This window comes from Oncorhynchus keta, chromosome 15 (genome assembly GCF_023373465.1).
Source record: "Oncorhynchus keta strain PuntledgeMale-10-30-2019 chromosome 15, Oket_V2, whole genome shotgun sequence".
NCBI classification, from domain to species: Eukaryota; Metazoa; Chordata; class Actinopteri; order Salmoniformes; family Salmonidae; genus Oncorhynchus; species Oncorhynchus keta.
In genome coordinates, this window is record NC_068435.1 from 32,385,304 (window position 1) to 32,401,619 (window position 16,316).

At 42.0% G+C, this 16,316-nt stretch overlaps 1 long non-coding RNA gene across 2 annotated transcripts in view; it reads right to left on the reverse strand.

Moving 5' to 3' along the window:
* Positions 1–15,773, reverse strand: part of LOC118395127 (uncharacterized) — a 28,658-nt gene extending 12,885 nt beyond the window's left edge. For both annotated transcript variants that reach the window (XR_004827903.2, XR_004827902.2), the window contains exons 1-14: positions 14,985–15,773; positions 14,538–14,624; positions 14,112–14,248; positions 13,908–13,966; positions 11,560–11,645; positions 11,146–11,263; positions 6,395–6,490; positions 6,202–6,295; positions 5,531–5,714; positions 5,133–5,201; positions 4,834–4,973; positions 4,623–4,736; positions 4,218–4,360; positions 3,770–3,929 (exon numbers count right to left, since the gene is read on the reverse strand). This is a non-coding gene — a long non-coding RNA (uncharacterized LOC118395127). The remainder of the gene's footprint in view (positions 1–3,769; positions 3,930–4,217; positions 4,361–4,622; positions 4,737–4,833; positions 4,974–5,132; positions 5,202–5,530; positions 5,715–6,201; positions 6,296–6,394; positions 6,491–11,145; positions 11,264–11,559; positions 11,646–13,907; positions 13,967–14,111; positions 14,249–14,537; positions 14,625–14,984) is intronic.
* Between the last annotated feature and the right edge of the window lie 543 nt (positions 15,774–16,316).

A 16,316-nucleotide genomic window follows, 5' to 3' on the forward strand; every position in this document is an offset into this window, starting at 1 on the left:
ACTGACCATGCAAAGAAACAATCCAATCAACTGGCAAACTGAATATAATATACACTTAACGCCCAGTTAATTAGGTATACCACCCCAATCACAAAAATGGATCGCTCCTACAGACAGTGAGTCACTTGGCTTGAAATATAATGCAGGCAGACAGGCATCGAGGCATTCAGTTACTGATAGATTGAGCATTAGAATGGGCAAAACAAGTGACCTAAGCTACTTTGAGCATGGTATGATCGTCGGTGCCAGGCACGCCGGATCCAGTATCTCATAAACGGCAGTCCTCCTGGGCTTTTCAAGCATGACATTGTCTAGGGCTCCGAAAACAGCTCGTTGATGAGAGAGGTTGAAGGAGAATGGCAAGAATCGTGCAAGCTAACAAACAGACAAATGAAGGCGCAGTACATATGTGGTGTGCAATACGGCATTTTGGAATGCACAACTCTTCAATCCTTGTCACGGATGGGCTATTGCAGCAGATGACCATACCAGGTTCCACTCCTATCAGCTAAAAACAAGACGAAGCGGCTCCAGTGGACATTGAGGAGTGGAAAAACATTGCCTGGTAGGACGAATCCTGGTTCCTGTTGCATCATGGACCCATCCTGCTTGGTGTCAACCGTACAGGCTGGTGGCGGTGGTGTACCGCCATCCAGTTTGCAGTAACTGTGTGATGCCATCGCGTCAGCATGGATAAAACATCCCTGTGGACCATTTCCGACTTGTAGAATCTATGACCCGAAGAATTCAGGCAAAAGAGTGGTCCGACCTGGTACTAGATGAGTGTACCTAATAAACTGGCCAGTGAGTGTAATTTCATATCTTATCATATCATGATTTAAATGTATGATTCAATGGTCATTAAAAAAAGCCTCTGTTTGGTTCCTTTTGTCAAACACACACACAGCCTCCCGCTTGGCGATCATGAAGGCATTCTTAAGTTCTCTGTACTCACGGGCCAACTCAACCTTCTCTTTAAGGGCTACCTTTAGGTCAGCCTACAACACACACAGAGAAACACAAGTTCAGTTATACTTTTTTTTAAACCAGGTTTCACATATCTTGATAACAAGGTTTCCTGTCACATCAAGCAGTTGACAGGGCTTATGAGAATGGTCACAGAGAGTATTGGGGAGACATGGCAGGTTGCAGTTTTCTAAGTGAGTACAGTATGCCTGAGGAGTTCCATCATGGTGGTTGGTTCCATCAAGCCCTAGTGGAGGAGAGCTGCTACAGTTCTACCAAAGAACAACACATGCTGAAGCAGAAGTTATACTGTACTTAAACCAGTACACGTTGGATGTCAGATACTATATAAGTCATCAAAGATATGGATCACTGTCCCAGGTTGGGCCTACAGACAGGAGAGATACGCATTCTTATGATCCCATAGACCTGGGAGTGAAGTCATGGATTTATGTATTTAGGAAATACTGTACACTCAGCATTATGACGAGCTTACAATTGATTTCCAATAACATATTTTGCCATAGGCTGTTTAGGAGATGGAAAGTGTACATGTCTGTGAGACTGTCTCTGTATGTGCTCGTAAGTGTATACCGGTGTACTCGTAAGTCTTACAAACTAGGGCACACAGGGACAAACACAGACAATTAAACTGGACACTATTCGGGGGAATCAAGCAAGCAAATAAATAACAATCTCTCTCTCTCTTTCCTCTTCTCGCCGCTCCTCCCCCCCTGTATCCTGGTGCCTATCTCGACTGCACTGTACTATACTGTACCTGCAGAACGAAGGAACATAATGAAGTGTGTCTCTGCAGTAAAACACAACAGCAGCAGCACTAAAGTGATGAGTTTAACCCAGCAGAAAGAGAGGGAGAGAGACGGGCCGTAAACATGACAAATGCCTGCTATTGATTTCAGGTTTAATTACAGCAGGCAAGGCATGCAGCACTACTGACAAAGCCCATCTGATGGGTGCTGTTTTCTGAAGTGTAAATTGAACAAATTACACTTCATTGCCCATAAGAAACTGATGGCGTCTGTGGTTTGTTTGCATTGTTTACTTTATCCACAGTGACTACGTCGAACGTCAGCTAACCGCTTGATTAAATTAACGAAGGACGACACTGTATTGATGGTGGAAACGCTTCGGAAATGTTTGGGGACTGGAGATGGCAGCCAGCTTACCTACAGGACAACAAGACAAGCTGATTCCATTTAATTGAATTTAAACTGACTCAGTGTTACTCTTTGTTAATGTGTCTACAGTATATACAAGCAACAGAGGTGAATTATGTTTGTTGATGCTGAGGAAACCCGATGAGCATGCCATCAAAAACACACACACATACACACACACACACACACACACACACACACACACTCCTCCTCTGAGCTGATAGCCATGCTAATTGGCTCTACCTGACAGTTAACATCCCAACAGTCAACATCCATAGTGACCTCCAGGGCCTTCCAAGGATATGAGGTCAGCATCTTTCTCCTGTGTAATTTCATATCTCAAACGTGTCCAGCCATTACAGTGTGTGCGCCATTCTCTGAGTCACGCACGGCGGTTCCCAAATGCTTAGTGTGCTTATTATGTTACGCTAATGTGGATATTATGTGAGTGCTTTATATTGAACCTAATGATCAAAGTAACCCATTTCCTTATAACGTAGCTCTCTCTCTAACTCTTGATCTTTTCATTTGGTGAGAGGGACTATAGGTCTATTGTTGTTTCCATTTGATTTCTTCAAGTGAAAAAGGCTAAAGCTCTTTTTGCATGACTGCCTTTTATCAGGCTAATGGGACTTGTATCTATAAGGAAGACTTCCTAATTCTTAAATTGTCTCACGCCAACAACTTCTTTAAAAGTTGCTGCGCTCGCGGATGCATGGCGGCCTAAGCTCCATTGCCTTTTCTTGTTTTGAACTAATGCATTCTTGATCACCGTTTAATGAAACTCTATACCACATGGCGATTTCACATTAGATAAGCCATGTGAGACTCCCATCAGCCACGAGGCCCTGGCTGGGCTGATCATCCTATCCTGCATGCTGTAGATGAAATCCTTACAATGTATAAGGATTTAAAACAAAGCAATTAAATATCCAATAATGTACAAGACAGAAAATCTAGTATTTTTTCCCCCACTCATATTCTTTTTGAGGTGAATACCAAAAAATATTAGAATGATGAAAAGGTGTTTTTATCACTGTGCTGTCAATGGTGTGAGGTTGAAAATAATAGCCTTTTGTTGAAATGAATATGATGTTTTAACATACAGGTAACTGAAACCGCAAATGTCTAACCAAGAAAGATTCACCAATACAGGAGAGACCTAAAACCACTCATCAGTTATTTGTGACTCCTATAAAATAAAATAAAAAGATTGGCCTTGGCTTGTAAATTTAATTGCTGTTGTTGTCTTCTCACAACGGATTGTGGTGAGTAATTCTACTGACGCTAATCCACAAATAACTACACAATAAGCTGAAGACCCTTTCAGACTTTCTCTTGTGTTTGTTACCAATATACAGTACCACTCTGAAAACAAATGCCAATGGGCATGTTTGAAATCGAAACATTTTTAGTTTCAAGCACTCAGCCTACCTGCCGTTAAAACAAGTGGCAAGTCAACATTTCAGGGGAATCAGAATTGTACATGGTTTCAAGAGATAAAATCCACAATTCCAGCTAAATGCTCTGTATTAGGATTAACAGTGATACTAAAGTCAAATACAGTGAGTACAACATAAACCAAACCACCTTGTATTCAACCAAATGACCCAGTGTTTAGTTACCTTGGTTTCCTCCATTTTCTCCTGTCTGGTTGTGAACAGAGTAATATGAGTTTCCACTGTTGGCTCCATCCGTTGTTGACAGTTGGTGATATCACGTTCCAAGGTGTTCATGATCAACACAGCTGTTTGGTTTTGAAACTCTACGGCATCAAAGACGAACCTGATAAATGTGAAATACAGGTGAACGGCAATCAATTGATTTGGAATAATGTCAAGCTGATTCCTGTGGCGATATCAATGATGGAAAAGCCAAGACTTCAAAGTTAATAGTGACGCTTCACGCTCTGAGAACAGCATGAATCAAACTAATACATTCAAGCTTTCCAGGGTCTCTGGTGCAACAGGCTTACAATGATAATAAATTCCAAATACTCTAGATAGGGTAGAAGGCCTATTATATTATATTGGCAGAACAGAGGGTGGTTGTGAAGAGAGGAGAGATTCTTACTGTAGTTCTTCAATGACATCTGGCATAGCGGCTGCTGTTTCCTCCATGTGAGAGCCTGTTCTGTACTCTTTGGACTTAGCACTGAGGTCTGCGATCCTACTCAAGGCATGGTTAAACCCGTCGGTAACAGCTTGGTGTAATTCCTATCAATGATAAATGAGATTGAAATGAACGAACCATGAGCCACAATGAAAATTGGCAGCCTGATTTCAACATCGATAACTTTCAACAAGTCCCACCCACCTTCTGATTCAAAATACATGACCGTATAACTTGAAAATGATGCATGTCTATTAGATGTAATAGATGTTATGGTATGTGTTGTGCTATCCATGACATTTCTCACTATTTTGAAAATGAAACACAGTGGTAGGTGACTCTGTGTAAACCCTTCCTTTATCATACCTTGACTGTATTTGGATGGGCAAGTTTTAGGTTCCCTTCCTTTTACAGACAAACTGAAGTGTTGTTGTGTTCTGTAGGAGAATCACTGAGTTGCTCCCTTAAACTTCACACTTTCTGAAACAGAGAAATTAATAAGCAATTGAATTTGAAATACTCAACATCTCTCAGTAAAATAGAAATACAGTAAACTGAACATAAAACGTTAGATTACCTCTCAGTTTTTCCGGTTCAATTTCCAGTTGTTTTGTAGCTGATAACGCCTATCTCAAATTCCTTATGAAGTTCCCATCTGGCGTTTCCTGTGTTGGTTTGCTCCTGGTGTAATTCTGCTTCAATAGTTGTTCTTTTATCCTGAAATACAGTTCAAAACTGAAGAAACTGTTCTACACAACGAATCATATCAGTCTCATGTCACACTGTTTTTATAACACACCTGAGAGTAAAAAGATACTCGACAGAACCAACCCGTGAAACTCAAAACTGTAAAGAAAACAGACAGAAGAGATTTACCTTCAGAATGGCCAGGGCTTTCATCTCGCTCGTCTTTCTTAGGATTCTCAGTCACTTTCTGAGGAGATACTGATGTGTTGCAACAGTAACACTAGTAAAGAAGCCCATTCCATCATTGTACATGGATCTATCTGAACGTCTATCTTCAAGTGCTCCTTTCCTTTCACAAACCCAACTTGTTAGTGAGTCTCCATGCATGGATGAATCTCTAAAAGTATGTGCTTATTTCACTGACAACTAGTGCAGATTATGTGATCGGCAATATCTAATGGTCAAAGCGCTGAATCTAAACATTAGACGTGTCAATAAGGATATGCCACCTCTATATCTAGGATGGATTTACTACAGGTTAGAGTGCATGGATGTCTAGCTAAGTGCATGGCTCTTCTCACACATACTCGCATCCTCTGATCCACCATGAAGGTCTTCTGCTCCAGCTCCTCCAAGTTGACCTTGGCATTGGGGTGCAGCGTAGCCATCTGGGACAGCTCCTCCTTAGCCTCTGCTCTCCGGTCCTCGTTCACACTGAACTTCTGCTGCATGTGCTTCCTGTTCTTCTGAAGCTGCTTCGCTGCCTGTTCACTGAATGACACATACAGAGACACACACTCGTACGTAGGTACACACACATACATACAGGTATGTACGCACACACGCGCATGCACGCACACACGCACGCACACACACGCACGCACACGCACACACACACACACACACGCACGCACACACACACACACATACATGTCAGAGGGACCCACCATCAGAGCAACACTGACCAAGTTCTTGATACTGCAATGTATATTGGTGTCACGGATTCCTTTCCTTAGTGATTAGTATTAGATAAATATAAATATTGTGATATGAACAAAGTGATGGTTAGAGCGTTGGACTAGTAACCAGAAGGTTGTGAGTTCAAACCCCCGAGCTGACATGGTACAAATCTGTCGTTCTGCCCCTGAACAGGCAGTTAACCCACTGTTCCCAGGCCGTCATTGAAAATAAGAATGTGTTCTTAACTGACTTGCCTGGTTAAATAAAGGTAAAAAAAAAAAAATAAATAAATAAATACTCTTTGTTTTCCTCATGAAGATTCAAGGTATCCTGATGTTTCTTTTAAGGAACCCCTCCTCGGTGTGAGAGACCGCCGCTTCACCTGCAAGTCTCTGGAATATGCCCGGACACAACATTAGGAGGATATCGTATGCAATAAATTAAATATTGTGAAAAATATGATATGTCAACATAACTATGACATAACTTACAGTTGCATGGACTTCTTTCCACAGCTCTGAAATCCCTTCCTTTAATTGTGAAAATGTTCTACCTTCTACCTCGATTCATATTTTCAACTCTACAACCTGTGACCAAAACATAAATATACATTGCATTTGCAAAGAGTAAGGAACTTATGTGCATGGCCTTCACTGGTTCTAACAGCAGACCTATCAGCTTGCTGACAGTTCTTAGCAAATTATTGGAAAGAATTGTGTTTGACCAAATACAATGCTAATTCTCTGTAAACAAATTAACAACAGACTTTCAGCATGCTTATAGAGAAGGGCACTCAACATGTCCTGTACTGACACAAATGACTGATGATTGGTTGAAAGAAACTGATAATAAGAGGATTGGGGGAGCTCCACTGTTAGATTTCAGTGCAGCCATTGATATTATTGGACATAATCTGTTGTTGAGAAAACTTGTGTTATGGCTTTTCAACCTCTGCCATATCATGGATTCAGTGCTATCTATCTAATAGAACTCAGAGGGTTTTCTTTAATAGAAGCTTTTTTCTTTTCGAGAAGCTTTTCTAGGGCTACTGAGTGGTGCAGCGGTCTACGGCATTGCATCTCAGTTCTAGAGGCATCACTACAGACAACTTGGTTCAAATCCAGGCTGTATCACAAACGACTCTGATTGGGAGTCCCATAGGGCGGTGCACAATCGGCCCAGCACTGGGTATGAATGGTGTAGGCTGTCATTGTAAATAAGAATTTGTTCTTAACTAACTCACCTGGTTAAATTTTAAAAATGTAATGTAAAGTGTGGTGTCTCCTATCCAAAGGTAACTCGAGAGGGAAACACAGAACCAATTGGTAACGCTGATAGTGACAGTTATTTTTCAGATAGAGAGGAACATGAAAATATTACTGAGGAACAAGATGTTTCTGAGCCAGTTCATGCAGATGATTCTGTGAAGTGCCCGTTCCTGCTCCACACAGAAGTACCAGTGCAAATGCTTGGGTACAATCAAACCCGTATAACGCTCCTAAATCAGCTTGTAATAATGCAATTTCACTCAGTCCCGAAGTGTTGTACCAGGTTATAACCAGTCTGGGTACTGTGTTCTTCAGAGAAGCTGGAAGACAAGTTAGAAATTTGTGCTAAGTCACCGAGGACGTTGACTTTGTAGCAGGGGAGAATGTAGCCAGGTGGTTAAAGCACATAGCTGTATTCCTTTATATCCACTAGATTGCATCAAATTGTGTTTGTCACATCTGCTGAATACAACAGGTGTAGCCCTTACAGTGAAATGCTTACTTCCAAGCCCTTAACCAACAATGCAGTTTTAAGAAAAAGACATTTAAAAAAAGAAATAAAATGAACAAATAATTAAAGAGCAGCAGTAAAATAGCAACAGCGAGGCTATATACAGAGGGTACCAGTACAAGAGTCAATGTGCAGGGGAACCGGTTAGTCAAGGTAATTGAGGTAATATGTACATGTAGGTAGAGTTATTGAAGTGGCTATGCATAGACAATAAACAGAGAGTAGCAGCAGTGTAAAAGGGGGGCAATGCAAATAGTCTAGGTAGCCATTTGATTAGATGTTCAGAAGTCTTATGGCTTTGGGGTAGAAGCTGTTTAGAGGCCTCTTGGACCTAGACTTGGCGCTCCGGTACCGCTTACCGTGCGGTAGCAGAGAGAACAGCCTATGACTTGGGTGGATGGAGTCTTTGACTATTTTTAGGGCCTTTGACGTTGCCTGGTATAGAGTTTCTGGAAGGCTTGGCCCCAGAGATGTACTGGCCCATGCCAAATCTTTTCAGTCTCCTGAGTGGGAATAGGTTTTGTCGTGCCCTCTTCTCGACTGTCTTGGTGTGCTTGGACCATGTTCGTTTGTTGGTGATGTGGACACCAAGGAACTTAAACCACTCCACCTGCTCCACTACAGCCCCGTCGATGAGAATGGGGGCATGCTCGGTCATCCTTTTCCTGTAGTCCAAAATCATCTCCTTTGTCTTGATCACGTTGAGGGAGAGGTTGTTGTCCTGGCACCACACGGCCACGTCTCTGACCTCCTCCCTATATGCTGTCTCGTTGTTGTCGGTGATCAGGCCTACCACTGTTGTGTCATCGGCAAACTTAATGATGGTGTTGGAGTCATGCCTGGTCATGCAGTCATTAGTGAACAGGGAGTACAGGAGGGGACTGAGCACGCACCCCTGAGGGGCCCCCGTGTTGAGGATCAGCATGGCAGATGTGTTGTTACCTACCCTTACCACCTGGGGGCGGCCGTCAGGAAGTCCAGGATCCAGTTGCAGAGGGAGGTGGTTAATCCCAGGGTCCTTAGCTTAGTGATGAGCTTGAGGGTACTATGGTGTTGAACGCTGAGCTGTAGTCAATGAATAGCATTCTCACATAGGTGTTCCTTTTGTCCAGGTGTGGAGTGCAATAGAGATTGCGCTATCTGTGGATCTGTTGGGGCGTTTTGCAAATTGGAGTGGGTCTATGGTTTCCGGGATAATGGTGTTGATGTGAGCCAATGACGAGCCTTTCAAAGCACTTCATGGTTAAAGATGTGAGTGCTACAGGTAGGTAGCCATTTAGGCAGGTTGCTTTAGTATTCTTGGGCACAGGGACTATGGTGGTCTGCTTGAAACATGTTGTTATTACAATGTGAGACCTGTTTAAAGGTCTTACTCACATTAGCTACAGAGAGCGTGATCACACAGTCATTCTGAACAGCTGATGATCTCATGCATGTTTCAGTGTTACTTACCTCAAAGCGAGCATAGAAGTAATTTAGCTCATCTGGTATGCTTGTGTCACTGGGCAGCTCACGGCTGTGCTTCCCTGTTACTCTGTAACAGCTTGTAAGCCATGCCACATCCGACGAGCGTTGGAGCCGGTATAGTAAGATTCGATCTTAGTCCTGTATTGGCGCTTTGCCTGTTTGATGGTTCGTCAGAGGGCATAGCGGGAGTTCTCATAAGCTTCCGGGTTAGAGTCCCGCTCCATGAAAGCGGCAGTTCTACCCTTTAGCTCAGTGCGGATGTTGCCTGTAATACATGGCTTCTGGTTAGGGTATGTACGTACTGTGGGGACGACGTCATCGATGCATTTTTTGATGAAGCCAGTCACTGATGTGGTGTACATACTCCTCAATGCCATCGGAAGAATCCCGGAACATATTCCAGTCTGTGCTAGCAAAACAGTCCTGTAGCTTAGCATCTGCTTCATCTGACCACTTTTTTATTGCCCGAGTCACTGGTGCTTCCTGCTTTCATTTTTGCTTGTAACCAGGAAACAGGAGGATAGAATTATGGTCAGATTTTCCAAATGGAGGGCGAGGAAAAGCTTTGTACGTGCCTCTGTGTGTGGAGTAAAGGTGGTCTTGAGTTTTCTTTCCTCTGGTCGCACATTTAGTAGGCTGATAGATATTAGGTAAAACGGATTTAAGTTTGCTGCATTAATGTTTGCCTGCATTAAAGTCTGCGGCCACTAAGAGCGTTGCTTCTGGATGAGCGTTTTCCTGTTTGCTTATGGCCATATCCAGCTCATTGAGGGCGGTCTTAGTGCCAGCATCAGTTTGTGGTGGTAAATAGACAGCTACGAAGAATATAGATGAACACTCTCTTGGTAGATAGTGTGGTCTATAGCTGATCATGAGATACTATACCTCAGGTGAGCAAAACTTTGAGACTTCCTTAGATATCACGCACCAGCTGTTGTTTACAAATATACATAGGCCGCTACCCCTTGTCTTACCAGAGGCTGCTGTTCTATCCTGCCGATTACATAAATAATGTGTGCAAGCCATTATGGGATTGCGCATGCGCAGTGTGTAAGAGTGAAAGCAAGCAATTACACTGGATAGCTGTTGAAATCCATCGTTGGTCCAACCTTACTTTATTTTTTATCCTACTCTTGTACCCGAGTAGGATCATCATCTGCAGTGTATGAGAGTTTGTCTTGTAAGATGGTCTTGTTAGCCTGTTAGCCTGTTGATACTTTCAGATTGACATGAGGATGTTAGCTTCTTCATAGCTGAATACCAGTGCTCTCAGAACCACTTTGTGGAGTTGATAACACTATTTGAAGCGTGAATAATTATCAGAATGACATTTGATTTCATGTAAAGACTCAGGGTGTTGTATTTTGTTTCATTTTTTAATTGTAATTTATATAGTGACATACTTTTGTATACTGTATATAGTGTATATAATTTCCCCCAGTGCTATATGGGTGTGGTGAGGATCTACTGTTCCATGTGGGGTTTGGGTATCAAGTAGACATTGTGTTTGTAAGTACTCATATTGTTTTATTACTAAATGTATTTTTGTTTTTCATGCAAGATGTCATTTTGTTTCTGGACATCTTGTACTCAGACATTTGAAAAATGTTAGAAAGTCTATTCTAGTCTATTCTAACTGTGAACATTGTGTTCTGTGTATTTTCTTGTGTTTTTCTATAGAAAGCAGAGCCATTACCATTTATGCATTTCTCTTTGTACTTATTGTACTCAGATTGTTTTTATGCACTTTACTAACACATTTACTTCACTTGATGGTGATTTAGACTGAACTTTACTTTATGGTGACCACCTTGCAGTGATTTCCGTCCTACATTGTCCTATTTTAAATGCACGCTTCGACAGAATAAACAACCCCAAATGAGTCTGTGTCCTGTGCTAGGTTTACTTTTGCTGGCTACATTTATGCCACTGACTGACCTTTCTGGACGGCTGCTTCCACAGTGAAATAGTATACATTTTTCTCCCAAAAGTTCACCTCCTCTTCTTCTCTGTTTGTAGTGCTTCCTCTGCATCCTGGCGATCAGCTTCAAGATGTTCAATCAGATACACCAACTTTGTAGTTTCCTTACACAGCGGAGACAACAGGCCACATTCTGTATGAATGAAGAAAGATGTTTGTACAGTATACGTATACCAGTAGCCTTATCTATTGAAAAATATTGGTCATTATCAGTTAAACTAAGCTAAACGAAAATACACTACAAGTGGACTCATTGCATCTGCAAACAACAGGGGCTGTACTACATATGGACGATTCAGAATAATGTGCACGTTATAGATGCCATTACACTGGACATTTTTGTTACTAGAAATATTCCATTGTGTTCATGGACATCATGTGGCACGAGGCTGTGTACTGTATCCCTCTCATTTGAGAAAAATAATTCACTTCTTTCGGTTCTTGCACTTAGCCCAATGTCTTCAATGTATAACTCAGTAGACATAATTGAAGACTTGGATTCACTGGAATGAAATCTGAAAAAGACGGAACACATTTCTTCACATACCTGAAAAAATAGGCGCATTAAAGGGATAGTTGACACAAATTACAAAATTACATATTGGTTTCCTTACCCTGTAAGCAGTATATGGACAAGGTAAGAGGGCTATCCTATCCTATCCATGCTTTGATTTAGTTTCCCTGGCACAGATTCCGAATGCTAACGTTGAGCATTTGTGGCACAAATCCCATTCAACAAACAAATTAGCATTTGTTGGCAGCATGTTTAAATCATCTATAAATGGGTTAGCTGACAGCGTTATGAAAACGATGCGCACACTTCAATGAGGCAGAAGTCTTTAGGATGCTGTGATTCTGGATGACCAGGTAGCTAGCAACAATGACAAGAAACTGCCATGTGGGGAAACGTAGGTGGCTCGTTTCCTGCTGGAGCGCGTGCTACAGGTGGGTGTTGCTATGGTGACCAGTGAGCTGAGATAAGGCAGGGCTTTAACTAGCAAAGACTTATAGATGACCTGGAGACAGTGGGTTTGGCCAGCAAACGAGAGCATAGAGGTCGCAGTGGTGGATAGTATATGGGTCTTTGATGATAAAACGGATGGCACTGTGATAGACTACATCCAGTTTGCTGAGTAGAGTGTTGGGGGCTCTTTTGTAAATTACATTGCCAAAGTCAAGGATCGGTAGGATAGTCAGTTTTACGAGGATATATTTGGCGGCATGAGTGAAGGAGGCTTAAGGAGGCTTTGTTGCGAAATAGGAAGCCGATTCTAGATTTAATTTTGGATTGGAGATGCTTAATGTCAGTCTGGAAGGAGAGTTTACAGTCTAACCAGACACCTAGGTATTTGTAGTTGTCCACATATTCTAGGTCAGAACCGTCCAGAGTAGTGATGTTCGTCGGGCGGGAGGGTGCCGGCAGAAATCGGTTGAAGAGCATGCACTTAGTTTTACTATTATTTAAAAGCAGTTGGAGGCTACGGAAGGAGTGTTGTTTGGCGTTGAAGCTCGTTTGGAGATTTGTTAGCACAGTGTCCAAAGAAGGGCCAGATGTATACAGAATAGTGTCGTCTGCGTAGAGGTGGATCAGAGAATCACCAGCAGCAAGAGCAATCATAGATATTTACAGAGAAAAGAGTCGTCCCGAAAATTGAACCCTGTGGCACCCCCATAGAGATTGCCAGAGGTCCAGACAACAGGCCCTCCGATTTGACACACTGAACTCTTTCTGAGAAGTAGTTGAACCAGGCAAGGTAGTCATTTGAGAAGCCAAGGCTATTGAGTCTGCCGATAAGAATGCAGTGATTGACAGAGTCGAAAGCCTTGGCCGGATCAATGAAGACGGCTGCACAGTACTGTCTTTTATCGATGGCGGTTTTGATATCGTTTAGGACCTTGAGCGTGGCTTGACCAGCTCGGAAACCAGATTGCATAGGGGAGAAGTTACGGTGGGAATCAAAGTGGTCAGTGATCTCTTTATTAACTCGGCTTTCGAAGATTTTAGAAAGGCAGGGTAGAATAGATATAGGTCTGTAGCAGTTTGGGTCTAGAGTGTTTCCCCTTTGAAGAGGGGGATAACCGCGGCAGCTTTCCAATCTCTGGGGATCTCCGACGATACAAAAGCGAGGTTGAATAGGCTAGTAAATAGGGGTTGCAACAATTTCTGCAGATCATTTTAGAAAGAGAGATTGTCTAGCCTGAATGATTTGTAGGGATCCAGATTTTGCAGTTCTTTCAGAACATCAGCTGTCTGGCTTTGGGTGAAGGAGAAGAGGAGGGGTTTGGACAAGTTGCTGCAGGGGGTGCTGAGATGTTGGCCAGGGTAGGGGTAGCCAGGTGGAAAGCATGGCCAGCTGTTGAAAAATACTTATTGAAATGATCGATTATCGTAGATTTATCGGTGGTGACAGTGTTTCCTATCCTCAGTGCAGTGGCCAGCTGGGAGGAGGTGCTCTTATTCTCCATGGACTTTACAGTGTCCCAAACCTTTTTGAATTAGTGCTACAGGAAGCAAATTTATGTTTGAAAAAGCTAGCCTTAGCTTTCCTAATATCAATCTCATGACATGGGATTTGGGATTTGTGCCACAACTGCTAAAATATGAGCATTTGGAAACATTACCAGGGAAGCTAAACCAAAGGACGTATTGGTGTCATATCTTGTACATAGACTGCTAACAGGGTACGGAAACCAATATGGGTGAACTATCCCTTTAATTGCAGTAAATGTAAAGCTTTGGATGAAGACTAACATTGGATAAACACGACACTACTTACCTAAAAGTTTAGCTATTTTTCTGTTTTTCATGAGACATCTGATGCTGAACATTTCCTGACTGATAGAGGGGACAGGACAAATTACAGAAATGCATCCAACCTTACAGTATTTCTAGATAGATTGGATCATTTGTTAATATCACTGATATTTGCCCCATAGTTCTCTCTCTCTTGCATGATCACACTATGACATCAGCATCTTACCTGTTGACACCAGTTCTCCAGTTGCCTCTTCAGCTCCTGAATATGGCAAACAGCTTTGTTGGCACACAGTGAGGGGGTGTTAACCAGGGCACAACTGCGACGTCTGCTGGGGCACACTGCTTGAAGATCTGCCTGATCTTAAAAGATATCAGAAATTACGAGCCGTAAATCAAATTGAAGATTTATGCCCCAAATCATGTTTCCTTTTGGTTGGCATGATGAAAAGCCAAAAACACATAACTGATTTTCATAAATGCTATACATACAAATAACAGTATGACTGTATAGCATAAGGAATGAACATGAAATGTCTGTCCCTTAAAATTAGACACAAAGGTACATATGGTATATCGGACATGTAATCCACTATGTATGAAAGAGACATAGTATTATTTAAAGCAGTGATTGACTTGGGCAGGAGCTCACCGGCACTGAGTATTGACACATCAAATGATCTACTTGTTGTGATGAACAGCAGAATATTAGCTCAGAAGTATTGTGGAGTTCCTGCACCTAAATATGAACAATACAGGCATCCAAAATTAGTACAGTCACCTATTTCAGTCCAAGTCATGCACTTATTATGACAATAACATAATGAGCTTATGTCCTTCCAGTATCACCCATAACTGTTCATATTGTAAGCATCAGTAAACAGGCCAGGGAAGCTTAATTTGAGCCTCATGTGGCAATATAGACTTGGTGGTTTAAGGGCGCCATCTGGCTGCAGTATAGTTCCTGGCCTAACTACAGAATATTGAAACAGATATCCTACCCAGTCTAACATGCACTTTAGGCCGGTGCTTTCAAGGTACAACATACTTGCAAGTGGAGTGCTCATAGGAAACGTTATTAAGCAAGTGAGTGACTCACCTTTTGTCATGGTCTGTAATTTGATACAGTACATTACACCGGTGGTGTTGTGCCAAACTGTCTCATTGTCTGGGAGGAAGTCAACGTGTGATGACAGAGTATAACCATAGTAGGAAAATGCGAACCACTATCTCTGTTCTGTTTCAACTGCTTTTCAAGTGTTCAGGTATGTGTGCGTGGGGAGGGGTATATCGTGCAAAATATAATTAAAACCTAGTAATCTCGGCCCCCCTTCCCTGGATGGAAATTAAGTGGTTCCATTTAAGGCAGTAGCAGTATGCAATCGCCACAATCCTGTGCAAAAACAAATTGTTAGTTAAATCATTGTTAGTGAAATTAAATATATTATTTGGTACCTACTACATCTTGCCACTGTGTAAACTAATGGCAAAATGTAATCTTAGCTGGCTAGGTGTGTGTCATGTGGCATGAAGGAAGGTAAAAACGTTAATTTAGCCTGGACTGAAGAGAGTTGAGTTGGCTATGAATTTACTTGTTCCCAGAATGGATATATCCTCGTTTTAATTTTTTTTTTACATGTCAACGTCCTGATTCAGGCGCTACTGTAGCACCCACAGCTACTTTTACCGTCTACAACATATCCTGCGAAATGTTCAAAAAAGTATTTTCTGACTAGCTAGCTAGCTAGCGGCTACATAAAATACAATAATGCACCATAAGATTATATTCTACCTTGAACGGTTGCGTAAACTACCGTGTCACGTTGTTGCTAAGCAACACGCAGGTTCTCAACGGGGCTGCATCCAAGAGCACTATAGCAGCGGAGGTTTGTTCACTTTACAAAATGCCAAATGTTGCAGTTGTTGTCGACCGCTCGAGGCCCTTTGCATGGTACATGCATACATCTGACATTTTAAATTAGGGGACGTGATGCATTGTATTAATTCAGAGGTTTACACCAAGGTTAGACAAGTGTCTACACATTTTGAGACACTATCAACATTTAAAGCAGGGGTGTCAAACTCGACGCTTTATCGACGTCCAAGTCATCGGGGTCCTGGGTACAGATGTTTGGGGTTAATGCCTTGCTCAAGAGCGGAATTGCAGATTTTTTCACCAGCTACCTTTCAGCTTCCTTTCGCGCTTAACCGCTAGGCTAACTGGTTGAATATTACGTTTATGGAAGTTTTACATTGAAATTGTTTGGTTAGGAGTCAAAGGGATAACAGATACATATGATTATATTGGGGTAATGCTTGTAGAAATATGAGTCACGAAGCAAGTTTTGATAGCATATTAATTAAATGAAAGAGACTCATCCTGATTTTCACGTTTTGTGCTAAAGCTGCAATTACACCATAATTAATGTAA